At 42.8% G+C, this 13477-nt stretch overlaps 1 pseudogene; it reads left to right on the forward strand.

Moving 5' to 3' along the window:
- Window positions 1-9435: 9435 nt before the first annotated feature.
- LOC127689710 (HCLS1-associated protein X-1-like) lies at window positions 9436-10201 on the forward strand (annotated as a pseudogene).
- The last annotated feature ends 3276 nt before the right edge of the window (window positions 10202-13477 follow it).

The following is a 13477-nucleotide window of genomic DNA, read 5'->3' on the forward strand; positions in this document are numbered from 1 at the left end:
TGTGTGGAACAGAGTAACAGCGAGCTGAGCGTCTTCCTCGGTTGCGCTCACCTGAGTTTTGAGACCCTGTCTCTCACTAAATGGAGAACTTGCTGGTTCACCTAGATTTCTTGGCCAATGAGCCATCCCATCTCTTCCCCCTCTATTCTAGGATTAGAAGTGCACGTCATTGTGCCTGGCTTTTTCCTGTGGGTTCTGAAGTTCAAACTCAGGTCTTTACACTTGCTTGGCAAACACTTTCCTACTGAGCTATCTCTACCTCTTCCATTTTAATCCTTTTAAGTAAATTCATATATATAAACCTCATTTATCATGCAAATATTTTGGCATTTACTCAGTTCATTTCCAGCCTCACACAGTTATCTCTGTTTTACAGTTCAAATAGTTTGAGTCTCTGCAGGATAAATACTTTGCCCAAACCATAGCTGTTCTCTCTGCATGCCTTTCGAAGCTGGCACCAGGAGATCCACGTTCTGCGCTGAATGGCATTGCTGAGAACACTGCAAATTAGTTCAGTCTTTTCTGAGACTAACTTGGCAATGTTTAACAGCAATAAAATGGCCCATGCCCTTTTAAGCAATGATGTTTAAATTTATTCTAAGAGAATAGATAATATATCTGCACAGAGGAGTTTGTGAGAAGCATGGCTATGACAGAAGAATCCATGAAATTAAATAGCCACTTCGGAATCTTCATTCACAGAACAAATGTTTATCGAGTGCCTTCTCTGTACTTAAACATGATTCTTACACCAAGGGTTCAGCAGTGGAAAGAAAAAAATATATGGAGAGATATGAATTCTGCTTTCCTGGAGAGGTTTTATACCCAACTATCTTTACCTATTGGGCCATCTCTCCAGCCCCTAAAGTTGCATTTATCAGTTAAAAAAAAAAAAAAAAAAAAAAAAAAAAAAGGTCTGATACTCCTTCAGCTTTTCATTTAAACAAATACAGAATCCCACTTCTCAGTCATCCTGATCACATTAGAAGCAATGAGCACAGCTACGCTCAGTGTTAAACAACTCTGGATCGAAGGTGAAGGCGGCCTGGTGTTTCCCTGAGGCTGTGTGAGTTGGAAGGGAGAAAAGAAGCCTCCTCAGCAAACCCCCATCCCTCACTTCAATCAAGGTTGCCCACGTGTAGGTTTCATTTTTGAATGTTGATATTCATACTTGGTCATACGTGTCTAAGGTCTGTTTTCTGAGAGTCTGAAATCACCCTGTCTCTGTTCCCTTGCTTCTTGGAGTTCTAGAACATCGCTTTGTTGTCACCCACTGGCTATCATGAACTGGTTAGAACCACTGTCTGGGCTGTCAAGTTGGCTCAGTGGGCCAGGCCCTTGCTGCCAAGCCTGACTACCTGAGTCTGAACATGGTAGGAGAGAACTTACTCCAGAAAGTTGATTTCTATGCATGTACCTACACACAAACAACAAATAAACAACAAAACCAATGTCCCCGGACCAGGTTGTTCATGCACAAACTGGAATGCAAGAAACGCTGGGCTACATGGTTTTCACTCTCCAGAACTCCCATTATATTCTCTCTCTTTGTTGCTGTGGCAGAATAACTGATTTTTAAAAAAGCTTGAGACAGGAAAGTGTTGTTCTGTTGGAAGGTATCATCTGTCACGGGGAGAAGGCATGACAGCAGACGTGACTCTGGCTATGGAGACAGGAGCATGAAGCAGCCAGACACGCTGCATCTCCAGTCTGGAGGCAGGGAGGTAAATGTCAGTGACTTGCTGGGTTAGACCTTTCCCCCTTTAGTCAGCCTAGAGCCCCTCCACATTCAAGAACATTCATATCCCACTCATGACACACTAAGGTGCGCGCACACACACACACACACACACACACACACACAAGTCAGCTTATGTGTATTTCTCCTGACTTTCAGTATAAATAGTGCAGTCACCCACACCATTTTCCTTAATTCCCCGTATCTGGAAAAGCAGAGCTTCCCTGCTTCAAACGGCCCACAAGGGGCATTCCGGACAGTTTACTGGATGAGCCCATGCATGCATAACGGATAATGGGTCTGAATAGGATGCTGGATGCCCGCAAAAGCCCAGAATTCCAGCGCTCTGGAGTTTCCCAGAGCACTGGATTCCCTGGTCCCTCTGTGAGGCTCAGCTTTGGTCCCTCCTCCTGGCTCCTAACCTCGCAGCTTTCCAAGAATCATCTGAGTGTAACCTCAATAAATGTTTTTCATAATTGAAGATATTCCAAACTTACAGCCAGCAAAGCTCCCAGCGTGAGCAGAAGCCAAGTGAAGCTTTGTGTTCATATAAAGTCAGGAGATTAGCATGCAGAGTGAGCCAAAAATATAAACTTAAAAATATGAGAAATAAGGCAACGGACTTTTTTCTGGAACCTTAATGTCAGCTTATTAAAAGAACATCCATCATCCCTGCTCACTGCTCCTCCCCAAATGGCACTAGTCAAACTCAGCTGTGATTTCCTCTAATGATCTTGCTCTATGTGTCTCTGTGTGTATGTCTCTCTGTGTGTCTTTGTATCTCTCTGTCTTTCCCTATCTCTCTCTCTCTGTTTCTGTTTGTATGTGTGTGTCTCTGAGTATCTTTGATCTCTATCTCTCTGTCTCTCTGTGTGTCTCTGTATCTCTTTGTCTCTGTCTCTGTGTGTTTCTCTCTGTCTCTCTGTTCTGTGTGTGTCTCTCTGTATGTTTTTTGTCTCTTGTCTCTGTGTGTGTCTCTCTGTGTGTCTATCTCTCTGTGTCTGTCTCCGTCTCTCCCTGTCTCTCTGTTCTGTGTGTGTCTCTGTGTATCTGTCTTTCTGTCTCTTGTCTCTCTGTGTGTCTCTGTGTATCTGTCTCTCTGTCTCTTGTCTCTGTGTCTCTGTGTGTTTCTCTATCTCTCTGTCTTTGCCTTTCTCTCTGTCTGTCTCTCTGTCTCTGTCTCTATCTATCTGTCCCTCTGTCTCTGTGTGTTGTGTGTCTGTCTCTGTGTCTCTCTTCCTTTCTCTATCTTTATCTCTCCCTTTTATCCGCTATCTCCAGGTCTCTGGGAGAATATGGTTGTCCAGCTTAGGAATCCGATGGCAGAGAGAAAGGGGGCACAAGAAACAGCTCACCTATTCATCTTTTCTGAAACATCTTCTGGGGAAATCCCTCCACAGACAGAAAACCCTGATACCTCTCCCAGGTTTCATTATAAATGTGCAAGGCAGGTTGTCTCCAGCCAATCATGCAAGACCATGGAAGTGTGGAGTCAGTAGGAGTGTGGGAGAAACTAGCAGAACAGGGCAGGTTTCTACAGGATGGGGCATTCATCCAGGCTTCTGGACGAGGTGTGCCCCAGTAGAGATGTTCAGAATAGAACTCCAATTTGTGAGCCTAGGAGAAATCTATATAATTGGTATTTAGCCTTTTGTTGTTGTTGTTGTTGTTGTTAAGTGAAAAGAACATCCTCCTTTTATGCCCACAAAGTGGAAGAAACCTTTGAAATCCTATGTGATTTCATAAGGCGCACAGGGAGGCTGACTCCAAGGGGCTCCACCTTACTCAGAAAGCCTCAGGATGGAGAGATGTAAATGAAATATGCTCTTAAAGAGTCTCCCACTGCTACCAATACTCGCAGCAGGCAGTGCCATCCCATGGTTGTGGAGAACAAGACTGTAGCCTCCCTTCTGTGTTCTTAATTTTCCATTGCTGAGAGAAACAATTTAAGAGGAGGAAATCATCTGCATGCTTCCACTGAAGAAAATAGGAAGGGAGGGGGCTGGAGAGATGGCTCAGCAGTTAAGAATACTGACTGTTCTTCCAGAGGACAGGCTGGGTTCAGGTTCCCACACCCACATGGCAACTCGCAACCATTTTGAGCTTCAGTTCCAGGGGAATCTAACATTCTCTTACGGCCTATATGGATGCTGATATATATTCATGCAGCTAAATACTCATAGACACAAATACTTGAATAGTTTTCATTATTATATATTAATACATGATATAGTTTTAATTATTATATATTTGCATACTATATGTTTATATCTTATTGTTTATATATTTACATAGTGTTATATAATATATTATTTATTTATATTTTTATATATTACATATTTTTGCATATTTATGTCGGGAATGGTCAGTGTGATGGAAATAGACCCTTTGACTAGAAAACCTTGTTTAGACTAAAAACAGTTAGTGGAATAAAAATAAGAGCTGTTGACCTTCTCTCAGGAGGGGAACAGCTGGTAGCACATGGGGCATACAATCAGTGGAGCAACTGGGACAGAAGTCTTCTCCACCACCATTTGTACCAGGGAGCCTGGCAACTCCACAGCCTTCTGTGCACAGCCCACCAGGAGAGAATGATCTCCCAGCAGTGCTTTCACTTCTGAGTGCAGAGGTGAGATCTCTACCTCCACTCTGGAGAGGAACAGCTAGGAGCACACAGGGCATATGATCTGTGGAGCAGCTGGGACAGAGGTCTTCAGGCTACCATTTGCACCCAGGAGCCAGGCGGCTCCAGAGCCTTCTGTGCACAGACCTGCCAGAAGAGAGTTGGTCTCCCAGGCTTACAGGCCCACAGGAGGGACAACCTCCAGCCAGAGACAGCAATACCAACTAGCACCAGAGATAACCAGATGGCGAAAGCCAAGCACAAGAACCCTACCAACAGAAACCAAGGCTACTTAGCAATATCAGAACCCAGTTCTCCCACCACAGCAAGTCCCGGATACCAACACACCAGAAAAGTAAGAGTTGAATTTAAAATCATATCTCATGATGCTGATAGAGGGCTCCAAGAAGGACTTAAATAACTTTCTTAAAGACGTACAGGAGAACATGGGTCAACAGGTAAAAGTCCTTAAAGAGGAAACACAAAAATCCCTTAAAGAAATACAGGAGATCATGGGTCAACAGGCAGAAGCCCTGAAAGAGGAAACAAAAATCCCTTTAAGAATTACAGGAAAACACAATCAAGTGAAGGAACTGAACAAAACTATCCAGGATCTAAAAGTGGAAGTAGAAACAAAAAAGAAATCACAAAGTGAGACATCTCTGGAGATAGAAAACCTTGGAAAGAATTCAATAGTCATAGATGCAAGCATCAACAACAGAATACAAGAGATAGAAGAAAGAATCTCAGGTGCTGAAGATAGCATAGAAAACATTGACTCAATAGTCAAAGAAAATGCAAAATGCATAAAGCTTGTAACCCAAAACATCCAGGAAATCCAGGATGCAATGAGAAGACCAAACCTAAGAATTATAGGTATAGAAGAGAGCAAAGATTTACCACTTAAAGGGCCAGTAAATATCTTCAACAAAATTATAGACGAAAACTTCCCTAATCTAAAGAAAGAGATGCCCATGAGCATACAAGAAGCCTTCAGAACTCCAAACAGATTGGACCAGACCAGTAACTCCTCCCGGCACATGCACTAAGCAAAGAAAGAATCCTAAAAGCAGTAAGGGAAAAAGGGCAAGTAACTTATAAAGGCAGACCTATCAGAATTACACCAGACTTATCACCAGAGACAATGAAAGCTAGAAAATCCTGGGCAGATCTCATACAGACCCTAAGAGAACACAAATGCCAACCCAGACTACTATACCCAGAAAAACTCTCAATCACTGTAGATGGAGAAAATAAGATAGTCCATGATAAAACCAAATTTACACAGTATCTGTCCACAAACCCAGCCTTACAAAGGATAATAGACGGAAAATGCCAACAAAAGGAGGGAACTACACCCTAAAAAAAGCAAGAAAATAATCTTCCAACAAACCCAAAAGAAGATACCCACACAAACATAAAAATAACATTAAAAATAACAGGAAGCAACAATCACTATTCCTTAATCTCTCTTAACGTCAACAGACTCAATTCCCCAGTAAAAAGACATAGACTAACAGAAATATTTTTCATGAAAATCTTCAATTTTATCAGAAAATGTTTGTAATTCCTCTTTTAATTAATTTAGTAACTTTTTTATGTCTACTATTTTATCTGCATTACTTTTCATGATAATTTTCAATTTTAACATGTTTTTCTATATACTTCTGTTTTATCAGAAATGTTTTCCATGTAAATCTCTGATTTTATCACAAAATGATTTTAATTCCATCTTCAATTAATTTAGAAAAGTTTTTTACATCTACCATTTTATCTGTATAATTTTCCATGAAATAGTCAATTTTAACGTGTTTGTCTATATACTTCTTTAATTTTATCAGAAATATTTTCCATGTAAATCTTCAATTTTATCTGAAAATGCTTATAATTTCACTTTTAATCAACTTAGATTATTTTTATGCCTACCATTTTATCTGTATAATTTCCATGATAATCTTCAATTTTAACATGTCTTTCTATATTTTTCTTCAATTTTATCAGAAATATTTTCCATGTAAATCTTCAACTTCATCAGAAAATGTTTATAATTCCACTTTCAATCAACTTAGGAATACTTTTATGCCTTTCTTGTATCTATATAAAATTTTCCATGACAATCTTCAATTTTAACATGTTTTTCTATACTTTTCTACAATTTTATCAGAAATATTTTCCACGTAAATCTTCAATTCTATTATAAAAAGTTTCTATTTCATTTTTCAATTAATTTAGCAATGTTTTTATGTCTACCACTTTACTCTTTAATTTTCCATGAAAATTGTCAATTTTAATGTGTTTTTCTATGTATCTCTTCTATCTTATCAGAAATCTTTTCCACGTACATCTTCAATTTTATCATAAAATGTTTTTACTTCCTTTTTCACTAAAAGAAATGCTTTTCAAAAAGAAGGCATAGGATGAGCAGGAATACAGAGCTATGGCTTTCCTTGTAAGTTTGTTACCCTCTGCTCAGCTTACCCGTGTCTCTAGTTAGATGTGGGTCCACCATCTTTTTCTGCACGTAGAAGCACACATGCCCACCTTGCACATACATGTGCCCCTTCCCCCTCTCTTTGTTTTCTTCTGTCTCTCTTTCTTTAAAAAACAAGGCCTACTTCTCTACATTATTCCGAAAGCCCTCATAATCTGTTACTTTATAAACACATCTATAGACTGCCCACCAAGCAAGTGGTCTGCTTAGTTCTGATCAGCAGTTTTGTTTGTTTTGCTCTAAGACATAGAACGCATAGCCCAGGTTATCCTCAAACTCACTGTGTGCATGAGTCTGGGCTTGAGCTCTCCTTGTCCTTTTGCCTGCCTAGACAATGCTGGTCTTAGAGGCATATGTCTGTCTCTGTGCCCTGTTGCTCAGCAAGTTTTACAGGAAGAAGCCCAGAACAGAACAATGAACTTCAGAGAACGTATGTAAGTATTCTCTATGTGTACACATAGATTTCTGTTCTACACATGCAGATGGCCAATAGCGCCATGATGGGATTTAGTGGAATGCTGTACATAAAATGTTTCAAATACTGACTGAGAGGGCTGCATCCTGACAGTCATAGTTCATAGTCCCCTTTATTTCCTCTCGTCCTGGATGGAGGAAGGCTTGTTTCTTATTTCATCCTACTTATTTGTTCCCTAATAAAAGCGACCTTCTTGACTTACACTTAGTGACTTTTTGCATGTTCATTGGATTCAACTTTATCTTGATTAGGGTACACCCAGTTGTCTGTTGCTTATTTGAGTTTGAGACAATTCCTTCATCTTTCTCTGTATGGTAGAGACAGTCCACTGCTCACTTTCAGCACAGTTGGTAAATATTTTCCAGCCTATCACATGCCCCTGAATCTATTAATGATCTCTTTGCCATTTAGAAAATTAAAATTTTTGAAACATTAAAAAAAAAGAACAAGATCTGTTGATTTCTGAGGCATCCATTTTCCCCTTAGACACCAGTTAGTGAGAAAGACAATGGTGTCAGTAGCTCCACCTTACAGAAAAGGAACATCAAGCAAAGTAGCTGCATCTGCAGTAACACTTAGGAACTATGGGTATTAGAGGCCTCTTCGGCTTCCAGTTAGAGACTGAGAGTCAAGAGGGACAGAGACGCTGACTCTGCCTTGTGGGTTCTCATCCACACCCTTTGGCCAGCAGCAAAGACAGTATGTCCCTATCGAATAGACACAACACTCTTCAGACATCAGCACAATGTCACCCAGAAGAGATCAGTCTGATCAATCTGATCAGTCTGAAGGCCAGTAAGGCACAGCTATGGGCAGCACAAGGTGAATGTTGTCAGAGCTATGAAACTCCACCCCTCCAGAGCCTCCTGACTGGACCAACTCCCAGCATCACTCCATGACCAAAGGAATGCAGTCAGGGATACATTTGAGTTTGAGACAATTCCTTCATCTTTCTCTGTATGGTAGAGACAGGGATACAGGGTTTTCTTTGTACATTTCTCCACACTTCTTCCAGCAGCCACAGAGGTGTATTGTGTAGTGTGTTGCACATTCTTCTTTCTTTTTAATAAGTGGACCGAGGTCAGATTGGGAGGCTGTTCCTGCTAGTGTCAGGTCATGGACATAGGCCTGGGGCTGAGAGGCCTGCTCAGCTGTGTCTGACAAGAGGCTTATACCAGATCTCAACACCAGAGCTGCCCGCTGCCTAAGAAACAAGAACAGGATTACCCACCACACCAGGCAGATGGAAATGGCCGATCGGGCTCCTAAGGTTACCCACATACTGTAGGCACAAGGGGGACGGCTCTGAAGCCCATAGGTGCCAGAATGTAGAACTCTGCTTGTGTTCTGAAGAACTCCTCCCCCACAACCCCAACTACGGTTTTACACAGAACTCATCAAAGGAGGGCACCCTGGAGATTTTAGACACCCCACTATTAAAAAACCCCCCACAAACACTGGCTTATCTGATCTGAGACCACTCTGAGGAGTATGTGGAAAAGTTAGGATTCTTGTTATTATCAGCATTTCTACTCAAACTACCTAGCAACAAAGAGTTTTCAATAAAAAGAAAATTACATTACATATATCCAATTTGTTATCTTTGGGGGTGACCCAGGACCCCAGTCTGAACATCCATTCATTTATGTTTCAATACACCTGTGCACACAGGTAGAAAGCAGCTTTATATAGTATTTTTACCACCGACATTTGGGCTGTGACCTGAAGCCTGAAGCCAGGTGTAGCAGGCATTTACATTGGTATCCATATTGTTATTTATTGGTAATGACATCTGTATTGGTGCTTTACAGAGGACTTTTGGCAGACATACAAATGGCTAGGAAGTCAGTGCTATACCATCTTGGTCTCTGTACAATAATGACTGATGATCACCGTTGGCATTGTTCTATAGGGTCCTAAGAACGATCTATACCAGTGATGCTTTATGATTGGAATGAGTGAGTTTTTGAAGCATATAGCAAGGAAAGGAAAGAAAAAAATGGTGCATGTGTATGAGCTCTGGTGATATCTGACAAGGTAGTGCAAGCTGGCCATCCTGGGTGGCCAAAGGCTGCAGAGATTCAAAGTTTCTGGTGTCCCCCATGGGAATGGCCTTCTTTGCCCTTTTCTGGGGTTTTTTCAGCTTTCCTGGACCTTGGAGCCACAAAGATCCCTTTTTTGGAGGGATGACACAAGATGATGATGATGATGATGAAGAGAAGGAGGAGAAAGAAAACGGATTAGGAATACAGAGGTACATGGTGTCAAGAGAACTATAGATTTGAAGAATTATAGTGTTTTGACTCGAGCTGTTTTACTACTCTGGAGTAATTCTCTTTCAGCCTCAGCCCAGGAGGAGGAATGCAATTCTACAACAACTTTGGCTGTGACTATCTAGTACAAGATTTCAGTGGCATATTCAGAAAGATGGGAGCCTGGACCTTGCCTTTCCACTCTCCCGGACTTCCAGGTTCTGAGTCAGTGACATCCAGTGAGAGACTATGGGAGGGGCAGACACATGGGGACTCAGTGCTTAGGTACCCAGATAGTCACCTACCAGGATCTTTGAGGGGGTCTTGGAGAGCCATGCAAGGCCTGACTCCCCCAAACCAGCTTCAGATTGGGGGTCCCAGGGACTTTTTTCATAGGTTGGATGATATATGGCCTATGACTCCCTAGTCTAGAACCTGAGAGGACAATGGTTTTGACTCCCAGGTTTCCCAGGAAGGTCTTGGTCCACTTCTTCAACCCAAATCCTATTTCAAGAGGATCTCTGTGACAAAAGTCACTAAGTCAGATGGGACAGTGGAGGAGTGCTACACTGTGGTGGACAGTGACAGAACCAACCTGTTGGTGAGCTTGGACAACACATGACAAAAACCAGTATAATGTCAACTATAGGTACTGGAGATGGTTAATCTAGATTATCAATTTAATCAGGCTGACAAGTATATAGGAGATGAATGATGCACATGTGTGTGTGTGTGTGTGTGTGTGTGTGTGTGTATGAGAGAGAGAGAGAGAGAGAGAGAGAGAGAGAGAGAGAGAGAGAGAGAGAGCACTTCCACTGAGGATTAAAAGGATAAGACCTACCTGGATATGTGGAGCACCATCACCATAGACTGGGGCCTGGTGAGATAAAGCAGGAATAAGAAAGCTAGCACAAACATTCTCTGCCTCCTGGTTGTTGTGACGTGAGATTCCTCCTCTCTCCTCCTAGCTGAAACTGGGAATCAAGTGAGCTCTTTCTCCCATAAGCCACACCTGGAATGCTGTCACGGGGCACGAAAGTCACAAAAGTGGCAAACAAACACAGGTGATGATTCCAAGTATAAAGACATGTGAGGTCAATTCCATCCAAAAGAGGAACAGCTGACGTGAGGTGTCCCCTCTGGGGCCCTGAGAAGGGACGATGATATAAGTCAGATCTGGAACAAAGACCCCCTGTGTTTGCAAGTGAGGTGGGGCTACAGAAAAAGAAAGTGGGAGATGATGTTGCCAATATGGTTAACCCAAAACTCTGAATGAAGCTATGGGATTAAAAAAAAGGGGGGGGGGTTGTTTTTTGTTTGTTTGTTTGTTTCTATAAAATGTCTTACATTTACGTTTAGGACTCTTAAGTTCCAGGACCCAGGCTTGCCCCAACATACCACTGAAATCATACACACAAACACACACACACACAGAGAGAGAGAGGGGGGGGGGGGAGAGAGAGAGACAGAGACAGAGACAGAGATAAGAGACAGAGACAGAGACAGAGAACAGCACAGCATAAAATCTCTGACCCAAAGCTGCTACACTCACACTGCACAAAGTTTCAGACACAAAGCTGGCTCTGTTTCTTTGGGAAGTTCAGAGAGCAGCACAGAGTCAAGGTTGTTAACTACAGAGAGCTTGGGTGTTGCTCCCACAAATATCAGCCCCCCCAACCCCCACCCCATCCCATCCCCCACCCCTGTGGCTGGCAAGAGCTTTGCCCAGGAGAGTCTATGCAGACCTAGCACTTCCTCAAGAAACAGAAGCCTCCAGGCTTCCAGAAGCACCGCAGGGCTGCTCCTGAGAGAACATTTAACTTGTGGTCAGCCTTGAAGGGGAAGGAATCCTTAGTCACCCTCAGCACCCACTGTTGTCCCACAAGGGGCCAGCACCTATACTATCCAGCCTTTCTTTCATCTCATATCCTCTGTGAGAGGACTCTGCGTGACACTTCACATCTCTGGGACTTCGCACCACAGGAGGGAAATACAAAGCCACAAGTTTCCCTTTGCCCTGTTATTTTATGACATAAAAGAAAGCACCCACCCAGGGCGGCAGACTTTGAAAACTGCACGTTTCCCTGCATTAGCATGCCTTTGATGTCAGTGCATGGACCACAGAGGGAGAGGTAGATGCAGACTGATGTGGCAGCTGGCCCTTTCTGCCCTTCTCTGGTTCACTGCCCCCTTCTGCTTGGGAGCAGAGAGCCTCACAAATAGTGGACAGCCAGTAAACATCTGGGCCACACAACTTCCTGAAGCACATCATCTGACAAGCCCAACATCAAACCTTTGACATCACAAACACAAAATCCAAATTGACTCCTCTGGCTGGTACCAAGCTTCCAGCCTTTTCATTGTCCTAGAATGGAAGTCCTAGGGAAATTCCTATTTCTTGGATTTCACTGCCTCAGAAGTTTGATTCTCGGTGGTTCTATTCACTAGAAATCATTGTGCAACTTTCAACCCAGTGATGTTCAAGAGGGGCTGCAGTTTCAGGTTTGTTTCTCATGTGGTTTTTCTGACTGGCTGCATCAAAACCATCTCTTCTTATCCCACCACCCTTAGAACCTGGGACAGGAAAGGATGGAATCTGCCATGCAGCTGGTGTATGTGGTCCTGAGGCCATCAAAACAAAACAACCACAGCCGTAAGCATCCGGAAGAAACGTTCCACAGAGACACTTGTACCCAGTGTTTGGCTATCAAACTACTGAGGCAATGAACTATAAGAAATTGGAATTTCCCCAGGATTTCCATTCTAGGACAATGATAAGCCTGAAATCTTGTCTCCAAGAGATTGACAGCTTGTCAAACAGCTTCCAGCTGAGACCAGCTGAAACCAACTGAGACTAGCTGAAACCAGCTGAGACCATGATGATGAGCAGGACCTCACCTAGACCATAACTGCTTTCTTGTACAAATTTGTCCTCTATTTTAACCCCATTTCCCTTTATGACCTGAAAATGGACTTGGGAGGAGCTCCCTGGACCTCCTTATTTCTCTTTCCAATAAATAAACCTTATTTTTTCCGTGTTTCACTAATATGTACACTAAGGTAGCCTGGGTAACCGCGGCAGGGACAGGTGTGCCTAGTTGTTAGGGCTGCCAGGGCCCAGGCTCCCACCCTAAAAGTTCTGATATTGTAATCACTTTAGTGTTAGAACAGAATCTGGGCTTCACCAGGGGTTCCCTCTCCTCTTCACCTGCTGGTTTAACAGTTCCCAGCAAACAAAGGGAGATTACTGTACCCTGACTCAGAAATTTCCTGTGCCGACCAAATTTCTGTCAACTTGACATGAGCTACAGTCATCTAGGATGGAGGATCCTCAGTTAAGAAAATGCCTCCAACAGATAGGGTGGTAGACATGTCCGTGGTGAATTTCTTGATTAATATTGTATTTGGTTGCTTTCTATTGGTGTGGGGGAAAGGCCACAGCCAAGGGAAAGTTGGAAAGAAAAAGATTTATTTGGCTGACATATCCCAAGTCACACAGTCCGTTGAGGGAAGTCAAGGCGGGAACCTGGAGGCAGGAGCTGAAGCGGAGGCCATGGAGGAGTGCTGCTTATTGACTTGCTCCTCCTGACTTGCTCAGTTTGCTTTCTAATTCTTCCAGGGACAGCACCATCCACAGTGGGCAGGGCCCCTCTTTATGAAGGAGTGAGAAGTTCATGAGAGTTTGTGAAGTAGACAAAACTTCACCTGTCTGAGAAAGCTGAAAGTTACAAAATTCTCAAGAGCTCCTCCCTGTCTTAGGGTTTCTGTTGCTGTGAAGAGACACTGTGACCAAGGCAACTCTTATAAAGGACAGCACTTAATTGGGGCTGGCTTGCTGTTTCAGAGGTTCAGTCCATTTTCATCATGGTGGGAAGCATGACATTAAGCAGGCTGGTGT

The sequence above is a fragment of the Apodemus sylvaticus genome, chromosome 7, assembly GCF_947179515.1.
Source record: "Apodemus sylvaticus chromosome 7, mApoSyl1.1, whole genome shotgun sequence".
Taxonomy (NCBI): Eukaryota; Metazoa; Chordata; class Mammalia; order Rodentia; family Muridae; genus Apodemus; species Apodemus sylvaticus.